The sequence below is a fragment of the Pleurodeles waltl genome, chromosome 10 (assembly GCF_031143425.1).
Source record: "Pleurodeles waltl isolate 20211129_DDA chromosome 10, aPleWal1.hap1.20221129, whole genome shotgun sequence".
Lineage (NCBI taxonomy): Eukaryota > Metazoa > Chordata > Amphibia > Caudata > Salamandridae > Pleurodeles > Pleurodeles waltl.
In genome coordinates this window covers 280,715,188-280,738,021 of record NC_090449.1, presented here as the reverse complement: position 1 = coordinate 280,738,021, position 22,834 = coordinate 280,715,188, and positions in this window count along the sequence as shown.

The following is a 22,834-nucleotide window of genomic DNA, read 5'->3' as shown; positions in this document are numbered from 1 at the left end:
TTTTGTTTTTAAATGAAATCATTTCATATATTTAATCATATAACGATGTTCCTTGGTTACTTAAAAACAGTAGCGATCTGCGTTCCTCTGGAAGCATGTCCCAAGTCCACCAGAAACGGCTGAGTGTGCTTGCACCTCCTCTCTGCTCTCCTGAACCACGCTAATTCCCACAATGACGTTGCCTAATCTTTCACCTACATGCAGAGTCGGACTGGCACAAACATTAGGCCCGGGCATGAATAAAAGTGGCCTCTATGGCGAACAAGATAGCTATAAAATAGGTACACATTTACAAATCAGGCCTTTTTGAACTTGTAAAAACATGTTTTATGGGTATTTTGCAAGGCATGGGAGATTGTATGCATTTGGGTTTGCTGCATGAAATGTTTGTGGTATAGCAGGGAAATAAAGAGTAAATAAAACAGCCTACATGGCCATAAAACAAGCCCACAAACAACCAAAAACAGCCCACACATTTATCCGTGAGACCAGCCCATAAGTAGCTGCCTGATTGCCCGATAGGCCAGTCTGATACTACCTACATGCGTACCAGAGTGAAGTGCTAAGAACAGCCCACCAGAGTCAAGAGTGGGGAGTTGTGGAGAAGCTATATTGATCGAGGTTGCAATAGAGCTAGGTGGCTCCCAGAAACGTTTGCAGCCATGACCATTGAGGCTGTCGCAGAATTCCTGTCTCCATCAATCATATGATCCACACTATGGGTTTCCAAAGAAAAATCTCCACTATAGCCAGAAGGGAACAGGATATCTTAAAATTTTGGAAGCCCCTCTATCTAAATGAGGTAGAGACATCAGTGAGGACTGACCCCGAGAACAATCTTACTTCTTTTTTTCCTAAGCTTTTCAAACACTGGTGTATTGTCTTCTAAGAAAACCACTTTGAAATGTGTATTTGGCATATATATGTAACAGGCTTTAATATAAAAACTAGCCCTTTCTTATACCTTTTGATTTTAGCCCCAAAAAAGAAGAACATTTGTTTATAAATTTGGCGATAAAATCAGTCAGTTTTTAGAGTGCTTTCATGCCCATTTCAATCTGGAAGATTGATTTAAATAACTTAGTATGTTGAAGTGATTTATTGGATCTGTGCTCCTTAAATATTTTGCCCCCCCCCTCCTTTCCTCTATGATGGCCAGCCATGCTTATGCTCTTTTGGCACGCAGCTATCCACTCTTACAGCTTTGCCACATCAGTTTCTCTACCTTTGTCTCCCTTGATCTACTGTTCTGCACCCACTCCCCTTGCACCTCTGAGGGAACATGAAGGGGGTCAAGTGGATTTCTCAGTTGTTGGTGTACTTAAGGGCCTTTGGTGAGTGTTACCTGCAGTGTGGAAAAAGGTGGTTGCTGGTGCTTTTTATGGTTTTAGAGTCCTGGGTGGCACGTATTGAGCCTTGGAGAAGTAGGTGAGTTGAGCCATAGCTGCTGCCATTATTTGTCTCTTTTCATTGTTACCTTCAATTGTCATCATCTACCAGATGAAAACTGGATATAAGCTTGTTTAAGGAACACTTTAATTATCATTAAATTATGAGCTGCACTTTATTAAGAAAAAACTCACACTTGTTGGAGGGCCATAAAAGATTCAAACTACAGTGTCACTAAAATGTAAAAACTCCCAGAAAACAAGATTGCAGATTTGTCACTAGTTAAATATTAAGGGCATTATTTAGTGATATTTGGATATGTACATAATTTGGTTGTCTATCTGATTCAGTGGTCTTGGTTTATCTCATTTATACCTTTACTTTCACAATAACCAAAGTGTATGTTGATTGTCTTTTTTGTGGCATCAGGGGAGCATTACGCTCTTTACAACTGGGGCACGAAAGTGTGGTAGTATAGAGGGAGGTGCAAAGGTAATGAAAAAGCAAATATATTTGCAGAGCTACACTAATGCCCTGGTTTTGGAAACCATCCTTGATGATGCGCCTTGTCCAGAGACCCCTGTGTCTTAACTCTCAATTGAAGTGTACTCTCTTGGGAGGATGATATTTGTATAGTGGGTCTAGTACAGTGAGTTATATGACTGCCACTCCCAGAGTGCACTGTTTCACTAACTCAAAACACCAGTTCAGTGTCCTTTCCTTTAAAGACTCCTATCAGGCAAATCACATATGAAGGGTGCTCACCTTGAGGGATAATATGTTTATAGTGTGCATAGTACAGAGACTGATATGACTCCAACTCCCAGCAGGTCCTGTTTCTCTAGCCCCAAACACAAGCACAGTGGTCACTTGCCCACATACCCATTTTTCAAATCACAAATGAAGTATATATTCACCAGGGGGGACATTGGAAAAGTGTGTCAACTAGATGGAATAACCTGACTGCAACTCAGGAGGCACTGTTTCAGCAACTCAAAACACCAGAACAGTGTTGATTCATCGAAAGACCCTTGTTCGGCAACAATCTACATAAGTTTACTCAGGTGTGAGGATACCATTTGTATAGTGTGTGTAGTAGAGGGACTGACATGACTGCTAAGGCCAGGAGGGTCTGTGAGTGTTACTTCACTCACCAGCCCAGTGTCCTCTTCTCCAAAGACTCCTGTTTGGTAACTCATAAATAAAGTGTACTCATCTGGGGGATAACATTTGTATGGTGTATGTAGTACAGGGACTGACATGACTGCTAAGGCCAGGGGGCCCTGTTTCTGTAACTGCAAATACCAGCACAGTATTCTCTTGTCAAAAGACCCTTGTGATTTAACTCTCAATTGAAGTGTACTCACCTGGGGGGATAACATCTGTACAGGGTGTGTAGTACACTGAGTGACATGACTGCTAAGGCCAGGAGGGACTTGTTCACTAGCTCAAAACATCAGAACAGTGGTCACATATCAAAATACCCTTGCCTGGGAACTCTCAATTGAAGTTTACTCACCTGGGAGGGACCAAGAAACAGATCATGTTCAACTCAGATATGTGTCTGGCTCCATCTTGACCAGCTAGCCCAAGATGAAATGATTGAGGACAGGAAGGACAGCTTACCCAGTGTGCAAAACAATGATCCCAAAGGCCTCAAGATGCATCACCAGAATGTTATTGGCAGCAGACACAGTCACAATGCACTGACCACATGACAACTCCAGTCACATATACAACAAAGTCCTGGATTTTCATGCATAACAATCAATTTGTCCTCAGAATGGCCAAAGACATATCTTGCTGAACCACTGTTTTGTCTGCAATTGTGGCAAAGTGGAATTCTCAGGCCATCCTCCCAAAGGCTAATGATCTGCACATTTTAGCAGCTGCTTGACTTAAATGGAATTGGCATGCTTCACAAATGTCAGGTCAATACAACCAGTATCATGTGTACTTTCCACAATAAGATTGACAGCAAAATAACTTTGTACAAGGTTTATGCTTTATGTAACACTAAATTGTTGGAGGTAGATATTACAATACAACCAGGAACATTGTATCTTTCACATCAACAGGTCAAGCTTCCACTGGGCACACATTTGTCACAAGAGACTGCCACTACCCATCTGGATGAAGTCCTCAGTGAAGAAGACACTCCTGGACATCTGGACGTGGAGGGGTTTCTGGCCCATCTGGGCAAACTTGTCAGACACCAACAGTGAGTCTCACTGTGGCCACATCAACATCTCCCAGCCCGGTTGCCTCAACATCACAGGCAACCATTCGCCCCCCCAACCTGTGTTCCGAGCACACTGTATACCTTCTTGTGCCCCCCAGTCCTGGATCCTGAGTTACAGCGCAACACTTCTGACAACGAGGGTCCAGGACCCAGTGGGAGAGGGCACCTTGTGGAAAGGGCACAGTCCATGGGGGTAGGATGCACTAGAGGGATGCTGTGTGGCAGTGGGGTGAAGCCACAGGGGCTGCTCCTGGCCAGGAAGCCATCAGCTATGTCTTGGGGGTCGATCAGGAGTCCAAAGGAGTGATGGGTCAGGTTTTGACTGAACTCCAGGAAATAAAGGAGCTACAGAGGGACATCCATAGAGCTTATGCATGAACAGTGGAAGGCTCACCATACCAACATGGCCTCCTAACAGGGGTGGTGAGGGACATTAACACCACCCTGAGCAGGGCTCTATAACACCATTCTACCACTTCCTTTGGCACATCAACACCAGGTCCTTCTTCATCGGTGTCAGCCACTGGAAGGGAGGCCCTCCCAGAGGAACAAGCCCCAGACACCCCTGCTTCTGTATCAGCAGATCCTCCCCACCATTCAAGCGGGGACGTCCGGCAAAGAATCCAGGAGGTGCGGATGGCAAGACACCCACCACTGCCAGCAAGTGACCTCTTCGTAAAGGAACTTCTTTGTGTGCCTCACATTCACTCTGTTGACTGATCCTGAATTACTCACCAGTTCCAATGGAAGGAGTACTCTGGACTTTGGACTCCCAGTGGCGTGGCATCTACTCAAGTGATTTCATTCACCATGACTGACACCTTCACTTTATTATTTTTGTCATTTTCTGTCAAAATTGTATTTACTGCATCAGCACTGTAATAAATTCAGCCATCACAAACTCATTGTCTGCTTGCCTAATTTCAACATTTTGCTATGTAAAGATGTAAGACCATGTGAACCATATGATGAAGACATAACATACTTGTACAAGGAGGGATATGTTACAGGTGCACAGTGTCCTGCTCAGGATTACAACCATTACACACAAACACATATGTACAAGTGTCTGGTCACACCAAACATTTTATTCCAGTGTACAGCACATATGATGTTCATATGTCTGGACATTCATAACATAAGAATGTGTGACTCATACTGAGTCAAAGTACATATTCCAGGGTACAGTCCCCCAGACCACAGACAGGAGGGATTTGTCAGAATTGTCCTGTAAAATAGGCAAGCATTAAAGAGGATGGTGTCAGCAGCTGGAGCCTTATAACATACCACAGCAAAGTAATCCAGCATCACATAATCAAAGATACAGACAGATGGCAGTACAACAGGCCCTGATCATAAGCCCATCATAATCCAATGACCATGCATCCGGTGGTATGACACAAACATATGTCAGTGTTGTGGCACATGTACTGTGGCCTGTACTGATGAAACACTTCTTAGTTGTTGCTAAAATACTCAGCTCCACACATTCTCACAACTACATTTTTTTGTGTTTTCAGTCACAGTCATTACATCACATGACATACTTACACTCATGAAAAGTAGCTGTTGATAAAATCTTTCCACAAGTCAGCTCCTTCCTCTTCACCATTGTCATCCTCACTTGGCATTTCAGGATTCTCACCCGGTGGCACTGCAGGCTCCTCCTCCTCTGGGATATTTGGGATATTCCTCTGTAGGGCGATATTGTGGAGCATGCAGCATGCCACATTGATCTGACACAGTTTTCCGGGTGAGTAGAGGAGGGCTCCGCCGGTCTGGTTAAGACACCTAAATCTGGTCTTCAGGAATCCAAAAGCCCACTCCACTACCCACCTTGTTCTTTCATGGGCCCCATTGAAGTGGACTTGCCCTGGTGTAGTTGGATTCCTTAGTGGCCTCAATAACCAAGGACGGTTTTCTATGTGGAGTCCCCTGTTAAGGAATGGGACACGTGTAACAACGAGTCACTCACTTCGTGATTGTAGCACCAGACATTGCACACACAAAATCAGGACAGATGTGACTTACCAACCAGCTATTCCCTCTCTGGGTACAGTTGTGACATCAGCTAGGGTATGGTGCTGTTCTGCATTATGAAGGAATTACGGGCTGAACCTGGATAACGGGCACAGACATGTGAAATGTAGAGATTCGCTGAACAGACAACTTGCATGTTGATGGAATACAAGTTCTTTCTGTTGCAACATACTTGTTTATTGGCCTGCGGTGGGACCAAGCCAATATGGCCCCCACCACATGTGGGATGCATGCAAAACCATAAAAGTCAGCCTTCACATGGGCTAAATTCTCACGTCTGGAAAACTGGATGTAGCTGTCAAGGCGTTTCAACATTGCTGAGAGGACATCCTTCAAAATCAGACTGAACATAAGTTTAGACATACCAGCAGATAGGGTCACTGTATATTGGAAGGATCCTGTGGCTAGGAAGTGCAATACTGACATAACTTGCACAATGGGTGGGATGGTGGTTAGATAACTACTAGCTCAGATCTGGCTCCAACTGATGACATAAGTCCACTATTGTTTGCCTATCCAGGAGGTGATATGTTATTATGTGGTGTTGCTTCATGGTCCAAAGGTCTGGCAGTGGACGGTTGACAGGAGATTGTTGCATCTTCCATCTACCTGGGTACCTATGTATGACAAGACATGATTTGTAACATTGCTCAGTGTGTCCACAGCAACATACATGATGCATGTCAATGATATCATGTGACAAGTCATTTCTGAATGGATAGGCATGGCAACCAGTATACATCACAGCTGTAAATAACAACAAAAGACACATCTGACCTCCATAGTTTTCCACATATCTGTCTACAATATGTATGTGGACCAAACTCAAAGATGAGCAAAACCATTGTCCCTCGAAATGTGATTGGCTATCCCGACCGTCAAAATGACCGTCCGCGGTGGTGGACTGTGCCTCACTGTTAAATGTCACCTGTGCCCTGCAACATACTACAGTGTAGTAGGACCTACATGACAAGACAGGATAAGCATATTTGTGAGTTTAAAAACCTTTTTTTGCAGGTGTGACTCAGGTTCTAAAATCCAATACAGCCTTTCAGGCTACCAAAAAGGTGGCTGCCTGACCTATTCCAATGGACATCAGGAACCGCCCGTGACCGCTGGTGGTAGTTGTCATGGCGGTAGGCGGTTGCAATTGTGGCAGACACAGCCATAGGCTAACGCTGTTGCCAGTGGTGGTCTCAGGCCAATGGCTGTGTCCGCCGGCGGTGATGATCTGCTTACATGGTGGACTTGACTGCCATGTTCTGCAGATTCACTCACTTGAGTCCTGACACTGCTGCCAGCAACACTCCGTGACCAGAGCTGCTGCGTGCCGCCTTTGGGAGCAATCATGCCACGTCCATCAGGTGATAGGGCCCCTGCCTTCTCACCAGAAGAGGTGGAGAGACTGGTAACTGAGATCCTACCCCTGTATGAACAGCTCCATGGTTCACCATGGAGCAGGTAAGTACATAATTTGCACAATTTTCTCCATACGTCACCATCCTTTCCCACCCATCAGGCTAGAATGGGCACATGTGTGCCAGTTAGACTACTCATGTGCCTGTTGTTGCAGTCTGTGTGGTATCAATGGGATGGACAATGTGCAGGTATTGGTGGCAAGTGCAATATGTTACATTCAGCCACGTTGTGTTGTGTGATGTTCTTGGGGTCCTAGATCCTCCATGTGTTCGATGCACATAACTAGGTAAGGAGACATTACTGCCATCCACTGACATCTCTTTTCTCATGATTGCTGTAAATGTCAGACAACATGTATGTGCATGTCAGCATGAGCTGTGTATGCATGTTGTATGAGACAGTTGAGAGTCATGTGAGCAATGTGTATAGTGCCACAGATTTTTCAAACCACATCTGCTCTTGCTAAACTGTTGTGTGAAGGCATATTATGAGCCACTCTGCCCTTAAGGTTGCCACACATACCACATGACAAATTGCTGTTGGCTACATGATGTACTGTCATGCATGGAAGTGATGGGAATGGAGTGTCATGTAGGTTCTGTCAGCTCAGACTGCAGAGACCAGGGAATGTCAAATGTATCTCCCAGGATAGGACCTAGTCTAGTCTGTGGAAGAGTTACTGTGGCTATGCAACTGTGGAACTGTGCCCACTTCCTGTACCACAGCAGACCCTTCATGTGGCCAATAGGAGGCTCTGGTGGAAAAACATGTCCTGAATATCTTATCCTTTGACTAGATTAGGAATGGACTCAGGTAAATCATGAATCTAGTCCATATGTGCATTTAGCTTCATTGTCAATGTGTGTCTTAGACTCATGACACGTCCCTGACTCCTACTGCTCTGTTGTCACTGTCACAAGGGTCATAGTTTTCCTGTATAGGGGTATTTCATCAATGACAGTCCCACAGTGCAGACAGTGTGTTTATTCCTTGGAGACCTTGCTATGCGACTTAGAGGCTTGGTTGCATAGCAGAAACTGTACAATGCATTCCTTTGTTTGTTGGATGACATCTCTGAAGGATAGACACATATATCCAAAGGAGTGTTCTGTGATACAGGTACATAAAACAAATCTCCACCCCCTGAAGCTTCTTGAGTCTGCATTTGGTAGGCCACATGTCCACACATGCACAAGGGGGACACTTTCTGTACCCACCCACCTATTCTGGCGGTGGCCTACCCAGACCTTGATGTGCATTTGAGGACAGCACAGCAGCCACAAGGGGGTGAATACAAGACATACTCAGGGCATATTCCTGCCTGCCACATTTCCAAGTGAATGTGTTAGGTTCTGACAACTCCCCCTGATGATTAGGGGTGAGCCATGTGTAACACAGCGAATAAGTGATTGTGTAGATATGTCATGTGTTGTATTCTCATGTGCCTGGCCTATTGGCCCAGGGACCTAGGACACAACTATGTACAATCCACAAACAACCTGCTCTCTAGTGACTATATATGGCCATGTACAGTGATCAATCAAGTACTGATTGTTTGTAGTGTGTGTAAATTCTATGCAACTCCTCAATGTTACAGTCCAAAGGTAAGGAAGTGATGGATCACTGCCTTCAGCCATATGTCTGGGTAAATTTGTATTTTGGCATACGCCAAACAGAGTCTAGTGTCTTCAGTGTATGACAGGTGTTGGTGCCTCAATGCAGTCTGTAATGTGAAGATGGCCATCATAAATGTGACAGAGCATACACTGTACTTTGGGTGCAGCTACCAATCAATCCTGTCCCTTGGTAAGTGGGAAATGTCCATTTACATGATTTATGTGCCATCACTGTGGCCACATTTCTCTGTGCCTACATGTAAGCATGTGTCCCTTTCTCATTAGCAAAACATTTGTAAGTTGCTGTTTCTTGCATGGTCTACCTGTGTTGATGGGATGATGTCTGTATTCCTTGTGTGTGGAATAAGACATTTACTATGGGGGTACATTTCATGTTGTGTCACATAAAGGAGTGTGTCATCATTGTTCACTGGCTGACACATCCCCTCATGCGTCATAGCATGCCATTTTGCATGTACAACTGCAGTAGCAATGAGGGACATGACAGGTAGGCATAGAGGTTTGAGCCACAATGTGCATTTCTATGCCATTAATGTGACATCATGTAGCAAGTGCACTGCACATGTTGAATGAGTAAGGTTTGTAACCTGATTGTTGGCATGCATCATGGAGTGAGTTGCAGTTATGTTGAAATCACATGTGTTTGGGTACGAGCATTCATCCACAGACATATGGGTCTGCAGGACCATAATGGAGACAATAATGTAGCTTCCAAGTGGGCAACATGTTGAGGGCCTTCAACATGTACTTGCAAATCTTTAGGCCTCTACAACATCGACAATGAGTATGTAAGTGTAAAGGGTCCCAGACATTAGTTATGATTTCCCTGGAGCTTGCTGATTCATTGTGTTGTGGATTTTAGGGACATCTCTCCCTTCCATATTGCACATTATACCTAGAGTGCCCATTTCCATGCCACATATGTGGCCCATCTGACCAACATTAGTTCTACCTCCATGACTCCATTGGGACAAATATCACTTGGTGACATGTGCATTTTGGAACTGCTTCCAGTGTGACATGAGTATTTCCATGTCACCTTCTCCAGGCTATCGTACTTTTGTCAGCTACATGGAAGGATATTGGAACATCATTTCCTATTTTTGGGTTGTTATGTATGTGACAAATAGATGTGTGCATGACCTTGTGTGGGACCTGTGGCAATGCAGGGGCATTGGCCTACTATTGTATGACAACAGGTAACTGAGGTCTGCTCCATGGGGAAAAGCTTTGAGGGTGATGAGGTCTCCTGCTAGTTCAATGGTTACTGTGTTTGCACAACTTCAGCCATGCAATTGTGGTTGTCTGAAAACCTGATTTTCCTGTGGACAACAGTTGACAGTTCAGATGGCATCCATGCATATGGTATGGAACATGTATGGGCTACTTCGATGGATTTTGTTATTGGGGCCTACTTGACATCATGACCCAGTGACCTGGAGGGTGAGAGGAGTGCCACATGGGAGACCAGAACATCATCTTCATCATCAGAATCTTTGTCCAGTGGACATTCCCTAGTGGTGGCAGACTCGTTGGGCCATACCCCTGTATCCTCTTTGTCTGCCACCCCGTTCTATCACCACCCTTCCTGTTGCTTCCCACCCAGTTGGCCTTGCCTGCTCACCCAAGTGGGTGGGGTCTCCTTTGCGGCAGGCACCTCTGCCACAGCCCCTGTTACCCCTGCTGCTTCAGTGAGGAGGTTATTGACCTCCCGAGGAGTACCTCTGTTGCCACAGACAGCCAGCTGCTGTAAATGCCATCCAGGGATTAGCAACCCAACTACAACAGACTAATAGATTCCTGGATGACATTCAAGGAACAATGTCTTGCATACAGAGATCTTTTCAGGCTCTGGCCTCTACACTGAAGGCAGCCAGTCACCCCCACCTCCCGTCCCCCTCTACCTCCCTTTTCCCAATCCAAATATCTCATTCCCATACCTACCCAAGCATATAGACTGAGTAGCATGCACACACCTCAACACACAAGAGCAGCACACATAGACACAACACCCCTAAACATACTAGCACACAAGCAAACAACATACACCCACACACGCATCAGTCACCACTTCCTCAGGCACCCCCTACTGGCCCACACATGACATCAAGCATACCCAGAGGCACCCCAGAGGCACCACCACAACATTCAGTGACACACCCACCACACCAAGCATACTTGCAGACACCACCCCAACAGACACACAGCCATCAACCACAACCACCATACCTGCAGATGCCACTCAAATAAACACACAGACATCCACCACATTCAGCATACCCACAGACACAACCCTAATAGACACACACACATCCATCACTCCATCCCCCAGCACCTCCACCTCCCAGCCCCCAAGACACTCAAACGCCCACACTCACCCATGCAACAGACACTACCCAAACACAAGCTTACCTCCAACATGCACACACCCATGACATCCACACCAACACAGCAGACAACCACTCCAATGACCTCTAAATCCCCATCCCCTTCTGCTGACCATCCCTGTGTACCTAAGAACGTTTATTTGTTTGACCTTTCCCCTATTCTATCCACCCCATTCCAAACTCAAGAGGTTCCGACCCACCTCCCAACCCATCCCTTCCACCTCCAGATCCTCCGGTCACACCTGCCCCCCACAAGCACCCATACCCCTGCCCCTTAACAAGAAGACAGCCCCTCCTAAGAAGCAACCCACCCCCTCAAACCCAAACCCACCCCTCCCAAGTCCACCACCCTTCGTCCACGGATGATCCCTGAGGTGCCTTCCTGCCCACTTGATGCCCCTTCCTGTGGAGGTTTCCTGACAGTTAGTAGTTGTTAGAAATGGGGTCTCTAGTTGGCAGAGGTATGCACCCTTGTCCAAGTAGGGACCACAATCCTAGTCAGGGTAAGTCACACAAATCCAAATGATCCTGTTCCCACCCTCTGGTAGTTTGGCACTGAGCAGTCAGGCTTAACTTAGAAGGCAATGTCTAAAGTATTTGTGCAATGACTCATGCATTAATGCAGTGAAAACTTTACAAAACACACCTTAAAGGTTTAGAAAAGTATAAGAGTAAATTAAGGTCAAAACTATAAAGATTTGCTAAGCACAAGTTGAAATATCACCTATGCAAAGAAAAGAAGAGTCTTCAATCTTTAAAAATCAACAAATGTCTCTTGTGTGCACACAGTACCTGGTATGCATCAAAAATACACGCACCGAGACCGCAGAGGATGAGATGCATGGAAAAAGAAAGGTGTACATTGGATTTCTGGACATGCACAGACGATGCATCAATTCTTCCCATGCTGCAAGGGCTTTGCATCGATTTTGGGTGTGCAGTCTTGGATACTCACTGCGATGCGGGGACTTTTGACACCCAGGGACGATGCATGGCAATCCTGGGTGGGCAGGACGAAGTCACAGGTGCTGCGTCGATCTGGTGGGCGATGTGTCAAAGTTTCTGTCATATGGCAGGTGCGGCATCAATTTCTCATGCAGGAAGTTGGGCTGCGTCATTCCGGTTCAGCGATGCGTTGATCCGGTGGGCTGTGCGTTGAAGTTCCGGTCACAATGCTGGCACTGCGTCGATCTCCACTAGGGCAGCCAGGCTGCGTTGTTCCGGGTTGGCGATGCAGTGGTTCTTTCACTGCTAGGCAGGCTGTGGATCAATTCCGGAAGGCTGTGTGTTGATTCTTGCCGCACAAGTTGTTCCTTGTGAAGAGTAGAAGTCTTTTTGGCCCTGAGACTTCAGGAACAGGAGGCAAGCTCAATCCAAGCCCTTGGAGAGCACTTTTCAGCAGACCCAGAGGCCAGCAAGGCAGCAGGGCAACAGCAAGGCAGCAGACCTTCTCAGCAAAGCAGTCCAGGTGAGTCCTTTGGGCAGCCAGGCAGCTCCTCCTCTTGTCAGGTTTCAGGATTTGCTTCAGAGTGTCTGTCCCAGGAAGCGTCTGAGTTGGTAGGGTCAGGGACCCAGTTTATATACCCAAAGTTCCTTTGAAGTGTGGGAGGCTTCAAATAGTGGTTTTGAAGTTCACAAGATTCCCTTTCAGTACAGGTCTGTCTGCCAGGGTCCCAGTAGGGGGTGTGGCAGTCCTTTGTGTGAGTGCAGGTCACCAGCCTTTGAAATGTAAGTGTCAAGCCCCTCAACCCTTCCAGCCCAGGAAGACCCATTCAGTTTGCAGATGTGTGCAAGTGTGACTGAGCATCCTGTGTTTATGGTTGTCTGGGTGAAATGCACAAGGGAGCTGTCAACCAGCCGTGGATTGGAGACAGGCTGTAAGACACAGAAGTGCAGAGAAATGCTCACTTTCTAAAAGTGGCATTTCTAAAATAGTAATATAAAAATCCAACCTCACCAGTCAGCAGAATTTTGTATTAACATTCTGGCCATACTAAATAAGACCTGTTCATCCCTTTCTGATCAGAATCTACCACTCAAACAGTATGTGAGGGTAGCCCTAATGTTAGTCTATGAAACGAGCAGGCCTCTCAGCAGTGGAAAACAAATTTAGGAGTTTTCCACTGCCAGGACATATAAAATACACAGCACCCTGCCCTATGGGTTACCTAGGGCCTACCTTAGGAGTGACATATGTAGAAAAAGGGGAGTTTAAGTCCTGGAAAGTACTTTTAAATTCCAAGTCAAAGTGGCAGTGAACCTGCACACACAGGCCTTGCAATGGCAGGCCTGAGACATGGTTAAGGTGCCACTTTTGTGGGTGGAACAACCAGTGCTGCAGGCCCACTAGTAGCATTCAATCTAAAGGCCCTGGACACGTGTGGTGCATTTTACTGGGGACCTACAAGTAGATCAGAATTTCCAATTGTGTATTAACCAATGTTACCATGTTTTAAGAGAGAAAACATATGCACTTTAGCACTGATTAGAAGGGGTAAAGGCCCATATTTATACTTTTTGACGCTAAACTGCGCTAACGCAGTTTAGCGTCAAAAAGTTTTGCGCCGGCTAACGCCATTCTGAAGCGCCATGCGGGCGCCGTATTTATTGAATGGCGTTAGCCGGCGCAAGCAGACCGGCGCTGCCTGGTGTGCGCGAGAAAAACCACGTACACCAGGCAGCGCCGGCGTAGGGGGAAAATGGCGCATGGGCGTCTTAAAATGGGGCAAGTCAGGTTACGTCGAAAAAATCGTCGTAACCCGACTTGCGCCATTTATTTTCGACGCCCATCCCCCATCAACATGACTCCTATCATTGTAAAGATAGGAGTCATGCCCCCTTGCCCAATGGCCATGCCCAGGGGACTTCTGTCCCCTGGGCATGGTCATTGGGCATAGTGGCATGTAGGGGGGCACAAATCAGGCCCCCCTATGCCAAAAAAAATTATTAAAAAAAATAAAAAAATACTTACCTGAATGTCCCTGGGGTGGGTCCCTCCAGCCTTGGGTGTCCTCCTGGGGTGGGCAAGGGTGGCAGGGGGGGTCCCTGGGGGCAGGGGAGGGCACTCTGGGCTCATTTTGAGCCCACTTGTCCCTTAACGCCATGCCTGACCCAGGCGTTAAAAAGCGGCGCAAATGCGCCGTTTTTAGCCACGCCCACTCCCGGGCGTCTCTTTTGCCCGGGAGTATAAATACCACGTAAAGGCCTGGGAGTCATTTTTTAGACGGGAACGCCTCCCTTGCATATCATTAACGCAAGGAAGGGGTTCACGCTAAAAAATGACGCACATTCCGGGAACTTTGGCGCTATTCGCCTCTAACGCCATAGTATAAATATGGCGTTAGTTGGCGTTAGTTTAGCGTCGAATTTGCGTCGAAAAAAACGACGCAAATTCGGCGCAAACAGAGTATAAATACGGCCCAAAGTGTCCAGAGTCCTAAAGCCAGCAAAAATGAGGTCAGGAAAGGAGAGGAAGAAGGCAAAATGTTTGGAGGTGACCCTGAAGAGAGGCCATTTCAACAGTAGTCAAGTGACAGCACAGTGATGTGCCTGTGTGGAACAAAATGGACTGGGCAATGGCCTTGGACTTTAAAAACTTTGAATTTAATAAACCCAAACATAGTGTGTTTCAGCCTGCTTGCTGATCCATTTGCTGTTGTTTGCAGTATCTGACTTCAAATGTTGATGTCCACTAATACAAGGGTATATGTTGATTGGATAGGTATGTGGATGTATATGCAATGGTGGTGTCATGGCATTATTTACTGTTTGGTATGGTAAGTATCTCCTCTTGTCGAGTTCAATGTGAGCATGTATAGTGTTAGATTTTTCCCCTGATAAGGCTTATGGATTCATCTAAGGTGAGGCAGCTTGAGTTTTGTTTGTGCAGACACTGGGGTGGTAATTACGAGTTTGGCGGTCACTACCAAAGACCCCCATGCAAGTGGCCGCCGAAAGACCGCTGAAAGACCGCCATTGATGGCACTGTGAAGACCGCCGCATTACGAGACACCCACACAACGCCACCCAAAAAATGACACCGTCGGCCGAAACTATGGCGTGAAGGAGGTGGCTGCACAACCAGCACCGCCACGCTGAGAACCACCACCAGAACACTGCATCACATTGGACAATACCATTACCCAAAACCTGAGACACATACACACACCTGTTCACAGCACTACAAAACACACCTCAACACATACTCAGAACTCTTTGCAAACAGAAGCTTTGACAGAGCAAGGCAAGAGCACACTAAAAGGAGGCACTGCACCTACATATCAAAGGCACCATCACACTGAACATGCATCACACAACACACCACTGCACACAAACACCACAGAGCTGATGCACATTCCTCTACCCAAACTCACACCAACAAACAGAACACCCAGCATCCCTGCACAACATAAACTCCCACCCACAACACAACCACCATGGCACTACAAAAAAAAACATGATTCACAGACGAGGAGCTGAGGGTAATGGTCGATGAAATTGTCAGAGTGGAGCCACGATTGTTTGGAGCACAGGTCCAGCAGACATCCATAACCCGGAAGAACGACTTATGGCAGAGGATAGTCATCAGGATGAATGAAGTGGGGAGCCATCCACGCACAAGGGAGGACATTAGGAAGAGGTGGAACGACCTACGGGAAAAAGTACGGGCCATGGCATCCAGGCACCAAATCACCGTCATGAGGACTGGTGGAGGGCCTCCACCGCATCCCCCAGAATTGTCACTGTGGGAGGAGAAGGTCCTGGCCGTTCTACATCTAGAAGGGCTGTCGGGAATACCTAGTGGATTAGACACTGGTAAATCAATTGTACTCCCCGGCCAACATGTCCCTATTCACAGCATGTTCCACCAACACCGCCTCACCTCCTCACACCACTCTAACGTGCACAAGCCAACCATGGACCCATGATGGTAACACAAGAAGTGGACTGGTGACTGTCAATGCCATTACTGCCCTGCAAATCCAGTCTATGACGGCATACAACCATGTGTGTCACTGCTACAATACCATCATCTGACACAATACCTCTCATTACACAGGTCTCCCAAGTACTGCCACACAGCAAAGGAGCCCTGTGACAGAAAGCCAGGCCTAGAAGCAGTTCCAATAGGGGAGGACTCCCCTGGAAGTCTGGATATTGACAACAAACCTGGCCCATCAGGCATGAGTGGTCAATCCACCACCACCAGCCTCACCCTGCCCACAACTGAAATTGCCTCCCCTGTGGCAGCCAATGTACAGCAGAGCCCATTTTCCCATACCAGTGTTGCAAGCTCACATTTTAACATCAGTGTGCCCCACAGGACATGGGCAGGAGTCAACGGTGCAAACCGAAAATAATAATGGTCCTGTGTCAGTGGGAGGGGGCACACTGCACCAGGGGCACAGGCAGAGGGGGCAAGGACCAGTGGGAAGGCAATCATGGGCCAAAGGATGAGGCAGGTACAGGACACGACTGGCCAGGAGGCTGTCTCCAAAGTCCTGTGAGCCTACCAGCAAACCCACTACAGGATGGGCCAGATACTCACCACCTTGTAGGACACCCAAATGCTGCAGGGGGAACACCACCAGGAGGCCATGCAGCAGTGGCAGGCACCCAATGCCACCATGGTCTCTATATTAAGGGAGTTCAAGGAACTGACCAATATCCTGCGGACAACCTCCACCCAACAGCAGGCCCCATCCAGTAGTTAGGCAATACCACTGCCATCAACATCAGCACCTGCTACTGGAATGGAAGCCCAGCAGGAGGACCCACAGGCCACCAGCACCCCTACCCCTGAAGCTGGGGACCCCCGTAAAAGAGGTCGCCTATCCAGACATCCTGCAGGACCTGAGGCCAAGACCAATCCCCCCCACCAGGAAGTGATCCCTATTCTGAACTGTCACCCATTGTGTGCCACTGTTACACCTTGTTGGCTGTCCAAAACCAAGTACACATCATACCGGGCCAATGGATACATGAACTGTGAGACAAACAGCTGTATCACCCCCTTTGATTAGCACCCAGACCATTACCCCACTGCTTTGGACTGTGATGTCATACACTTAATAAACACAAATATACACAAGTCATGCTGCACGTCTCTTCATTGTATGTAGTGGCAATCCAGTTTCCAAGCAACAAATATATCCACATGATGGCACAACCACAATGTTGAAGTGACAGATGTAGTGAGACATCCCAACAGGTGTGTAAGTACATGCAAATTGAAATGATATCTAGTGTCAACAATGGCAACAGACAATACAGCAATCAGCTTGCAGACAGAGATGTGACCTGAAGAGGGAAAATGGAATGGAATCAGGCACAGTGTTGTAAGTCATGTGAACCATGTCAGAAATCCACAGCATTTGAACACATACACAGGATGACTGGCCCAGCATCTATGATACTACTTATGAAAGGGCCTGCATAGGCACACACACACTTGTGGGACAGGAAAGATGTAACATAGGTAACATCCTCTATTGTTCACCTCCCTGAGTAGTCAGGAACAGGTACTTGCCACACAGCAGCTGACAATGCAGAATGACATGCCTACGCAGCAGGACAAGACTGATAAGTCCCTCTAACATTTCCCCAAACAGGCAGACTGAGGACCCTAAACCTCTGGTACAACTATGAGGAAGTACCGCAATGGCACCAGCATTTAAAATATGTCCTTAGCAGCAGTGCACTTGCACTACCCCTCATGGTAAGTCACCTACTTTTCAGGGTCGGACACCCAGATGGAATGCTGTAGTCCCCACACACACCTTGATGCATGCAAATACTGGCTACAGACTGGCTTCAGTAATATATCTTACATGTGCAGATGACATACAATTCACACATACTTGTACATCATTGAAAGTAGTGACAAATCATGTCAGTCCTGTTGTCATGGGCCTCATCCTCGCCTGCCTCCCCCTCAACATCAGAGTCACCGGCCCCAAACACTGCTCCAGCATCAATGTCCCCCTTCGCCAACAGTGGGATGTGCCTTCTGAGGGCCAGATTATGGAGCATGCAGCATGCAACAATTATCTTTCAGATTTTCCCTGCTCGGTACTGGAGGGCACCATTGGACACATGTAGACAATGAAATCTAGCTTTTAAGAGACCGAAAGTTCACTCAATCACTCGCCTCATCCAGCCATGTGCCTCATTGTACCTATTCTTCCCTTGTGTAGCTGGATGTCTCACAAGTGTCAGGAGCCAGGGCAGGTTGGGGTATCTAGAGTCAGCTGTGTGGTGAAGGGAACATGACTTTGGTTAACAATGCTAGGCAGAGTGCTGACTGTGTTTTGAGGGATACAAACGTCTGACATGGAGAGCAGTACACATACCTATGAGCCAGGCCCTTTCTCCCTGTAGCTGTGACATCATTGCAGGGGCACTGCTGTTCCTCAGGATGTAGGGATCATGAACTGATCCTGGTAATTTAGCATTTACATGTGTTATGTATTCATCTGCAAGACACACCACTTGTATACTGAGCAAATATTTACTTTTCCAGTTTCTGTAGACCTGATCATTGGTCCTCGGAGGTACCAAGGTGATGTGAATCCCATCAATGGCCTCAATTCCATGTGGGACATTTGATATGTTGTAGAAGGCTGATTTTACAGTGGGCAATTCAGGACTTTGTGGGAATCTAATGTACCTGTGCACATGCTTGAGTAGGGCATCCAGAACATGCTGCAACACCTTACTGACCTGGGGCTGTGGAAACCCTGCAGCCAGTCCCACTGTAACCTGAAAAGAGTCACTCGCCAGAAAATACAAGACTGACAACATTTTGACTGTTGGAGGAATGGTATGGGGATTCCTCAAACCCGGCAGGAGGTCTGGTTTCCACTGGGCAGACAGTTCCCTGATGCACAAACGGTTCAGCCAATACGTCAGGATGATGTGGCGCTCTTCCATTGTATCAAGATCTACGAGTGGCTGGAAAACTGGTGCATTCCTCATCACTCCATTGTGGCGATATCTGTGCGGGGACACACGCAACAATCTGGGAACCTCAAACAATGTAGGGCACCAAGTATGACATACAAAAGTCACAAAGATTTGTTCATGCAAGTTGGCTGTCATGTTGTGGGAAGACACATTACTCCACACTCCATTCCTAACCAGACAATGGCACATAATCCATGTGACAATGGGCGTATACAGGACATGTACATGTACCCCTTCCATGTGTTCCACTATACAGATCATATATGCTGACAACTGCAGTGACAAGTGTGGTGATGTCACCAGACACTCACTACATGTGTCATTATCCACAATGTGTGACCTAATGTATCTATTTGTGAGACATGCAGGTAATTACGCAGTGTGAACCCAGGACCCTCAAGGTACAGACAAAAATGGCATCCGCCTGTCCGACATGCATTGGACAGCTGGAAATGACCTTGTTCCGCCAGCGGACATCGTCATGGCCGAAGGCGGTCTGAACCACCGTGCAACTCTTCATTGGTTAACATTGATGTCTATGGGAGACTAGGGCCAATGACGATCACTGCGGTGACGGTCATGACCGATGTGGTCGAAATCGGCATTTTGTATGGGACAGCTCACCTGACTCCTGGCTCTTGGGCAAGACAGACCTCCACTTAGTGAGCTGCTGTGTCCTGTATCTTGGAGCAAGAATGGCACGCACTGCAGGGGATAGGGCCCCAGTCTTTACTACAGATGAACTGGAGAAACTGGTGGAAGGGGTCGTACCCCTTTATGAGCAGTTACATGGTTCTCCAGGGCAACAGGTCAGTAAAACGTCCTTTGTCTAACATGTCGGGTGGTGTTTGATAATATATGTGTTTACACATTGACATGTCATGACTGATCAGGTGTTTGGCATGCACATGATATGTGTGGGATATTGTCAGTGTGCATGGTCTGTGTATGTTGTGTGTTGCCAAAGGTTACAGCTGTATTGTTATTATTTACATCATGTCCCCATTTTAGGAATGTTTCCCATGCAGGTCAAGGCCCACCATAAAAAAGGGTTATGAGGAGCCATCACCAAGGAAGTGCGGACCCTGGGGGTCCATAGCCGGCAGAGTACCCACTGCTGGAAGCGGTGGGAGGACCTGCAACGCTGGGCCCGGAAGACCGTAGAGGCCCAGCTGGGGACGGCCTCCCACATGGGAGTGGTAGCCATCGGACCCTGATCCCCCTAATCAACCGCATACTGTTGTGGCCTACCATGAGTTGGATAGGCGCTGGAAGGCAGCACAGCAGCAACAAGGGGTAAGTGTTGACTGTTAGGTGACTTCTGCATGGTTCTGTACCGTGGCCCTCACTCTACTTGGAATTTACGTGGTCAGATGAGATTTTGGTATTGTACAGTCCTGGTTGTCACACCAATCATGTAGGAGTGTGGCACGTTAGCTATGTTGAGCCATGCAGGAAGAGAAGTGGTGGTACTGTGACACACGTTCACCTGTATGTGTGGGTCGCTGAAGTATGCTATCATGTCACTCGCTGCATCCTCCATTTCTGCGTGTACTGTAGTAGTACGAGGTGGTCATACTGGCACTGTATATGGGTAATGGAAGGCATGTTACATTAACATAGCAATTGCTTCACTTGCTACATCAATGGACCTCTGTACTACATGTATTCCACACATTCCTGTCAGTTAGTGTGCTCAGTCCCTCTGAGCTCATATTTGTATAATCCCGTAATGGATGATATGTGATTGGTTATGTTCTTAGACTGGATTGTTGGAGAAGTCATTTAGGCAGTTGATAGGCATGTAGTGGTCTTCATTTAGGTATTTAGGCTGTAGAGTTGAGGTGATCGCTGATGAGTTTGGGTATCGCTGCCCTCAATGAGGAGGCTATTGACCTCCTGAGGTCCATCTCTGTGAGGCAGAAAACCATTGTGAATGCCATCCAGGGACTGGCATCCCAGATGCAGCAGTCCAATGCGTTCCTGGAAGACATTCACAGTGCCTTGTCTGGCCTACAGAGATCATTTCAGGCTCTAGCCTCGTCGTTCACAGCAGCCAGTGTCCCTTCATCTTTCGTCCCCCCTCCAGCTACCTGTTCTCAATCCACAACCCCTCTCCCTACACCCGTCCGAAGCACACCTACAGACCAGCATACACCCACTACAACAGACAAGGTGCACAAAGACAGTCATAGGCATCACAAATGTTCACACAGGCATGCACACACACAACACACATCTGCAGACACAACAGACACTTCCCCGTCCACCTCCTCCCTTACAGTCCCATCTCCACTCACACCTACCAGCACTGCATCATCACACACTGGTCCTGCTAGCATTCCTGTCATACCCTCAATCACCATAACAGCAGACTCACAGGCACACATCCCACACACCACATCCGCACTCACCACAACTATTGTCTCTGCCACCTGCAGCACATCCACCTCACTTGCACACACCACTGCAACATTCACTCACTCATCTCCCATTCCCTCACCCTGCATCTCTACCCCGTTCTCCCAATGAATGCACACACAACCACTCACCCACTCAACATTCACTCACCACACACATGCACACATTGCACACACCAGCATCCATGTACAGCACACCAAGACATCAGATGAGCACTCCTTCGACCTCCGATCCCAAACCTCAACCATGTGACTGCCCCGTGTACCTTAGAAAGTTTTCCTTGCTGCTCTTGACCTCTTCCCTACTACTCTCCCACCACTTGTTCCCCGTAAACGCCATGTCCCTCTGCCCCTCTCAGGCCCTTCCATATCCCATTCCTCGAGTGACCCCTCTAGTGTTTCCCCTGCTGCTCCATCCAGCAAGAAATCCACCCCTCACAGTGCGAAAGTCACCCCTCCCAATCCCAAAGCGAAACATGCCCCTTCCACATCCAACCCACCCTCACACCCCTGAGGTGCCTGCCTGTCCCATTGGTGCCCCTATAACGTGGGGGCCTATTTGCTGTCAGGAGTCAAGTTGGGGGCCATGATTTTTTGGACAATGTGTCCTGAATTTCTGGACATTGGACTTGCCATTGGCACATATTGTATATCGTTTTTTCAAATATTTTGTTGTTGAATACAACTTCCGACATTGCTGCGGTTGTCAAGTTGAGATGCTTGTCCTGGTTTCCTTCTACATGGTGGTGTGACATCTGTGTGCAATGGTGTGTGAGGGCTGTGTATGGGTTGTGTCTGTGTTGTTGCATTCGCTGGGTATATGGGTGATGCCATGGGCATGTTGTAATGTGTCTAACTGCTTGCTTGTGTGATTGTATGGGGTGTAGTGTGTGTTCGTGTGCATGGTTTTGCATGTGTGGATTTCCTTGATTTTTAGTTGTACGTGATGCATCACCTGTGTCATTGTTTGGATGTGTGTTCACTGCTATCAATTGTCTGTCATTGCTACATACAGTTTGTGGTGTGTGTGTGTACGTGTGGTGTTGCACGACGTGGTGGTCTATGCCTGCATTGAGGTGTTTGTCGTCTAGTTGTCGTTGTGTGGTCATGGGGTGTGTTGTTGGTATTTGTGTGTGTTGTGCTGTATGTTTGGCACGTATCTGCTTGGCTTTGTGTGTGTATTGGGTACTTGGCATTGTGTGTGCCTGTGTGTGGCTTTCGCTGTCTGTGCGAGGGATGTGTATAACGTGTTGGAGTGAATCAATGCCATTTCCTCCCCTCTGTGCTAGACGTACTTACAGTTGTTGTCTTCATTGTTGTCGCTGGCCCTGCAGG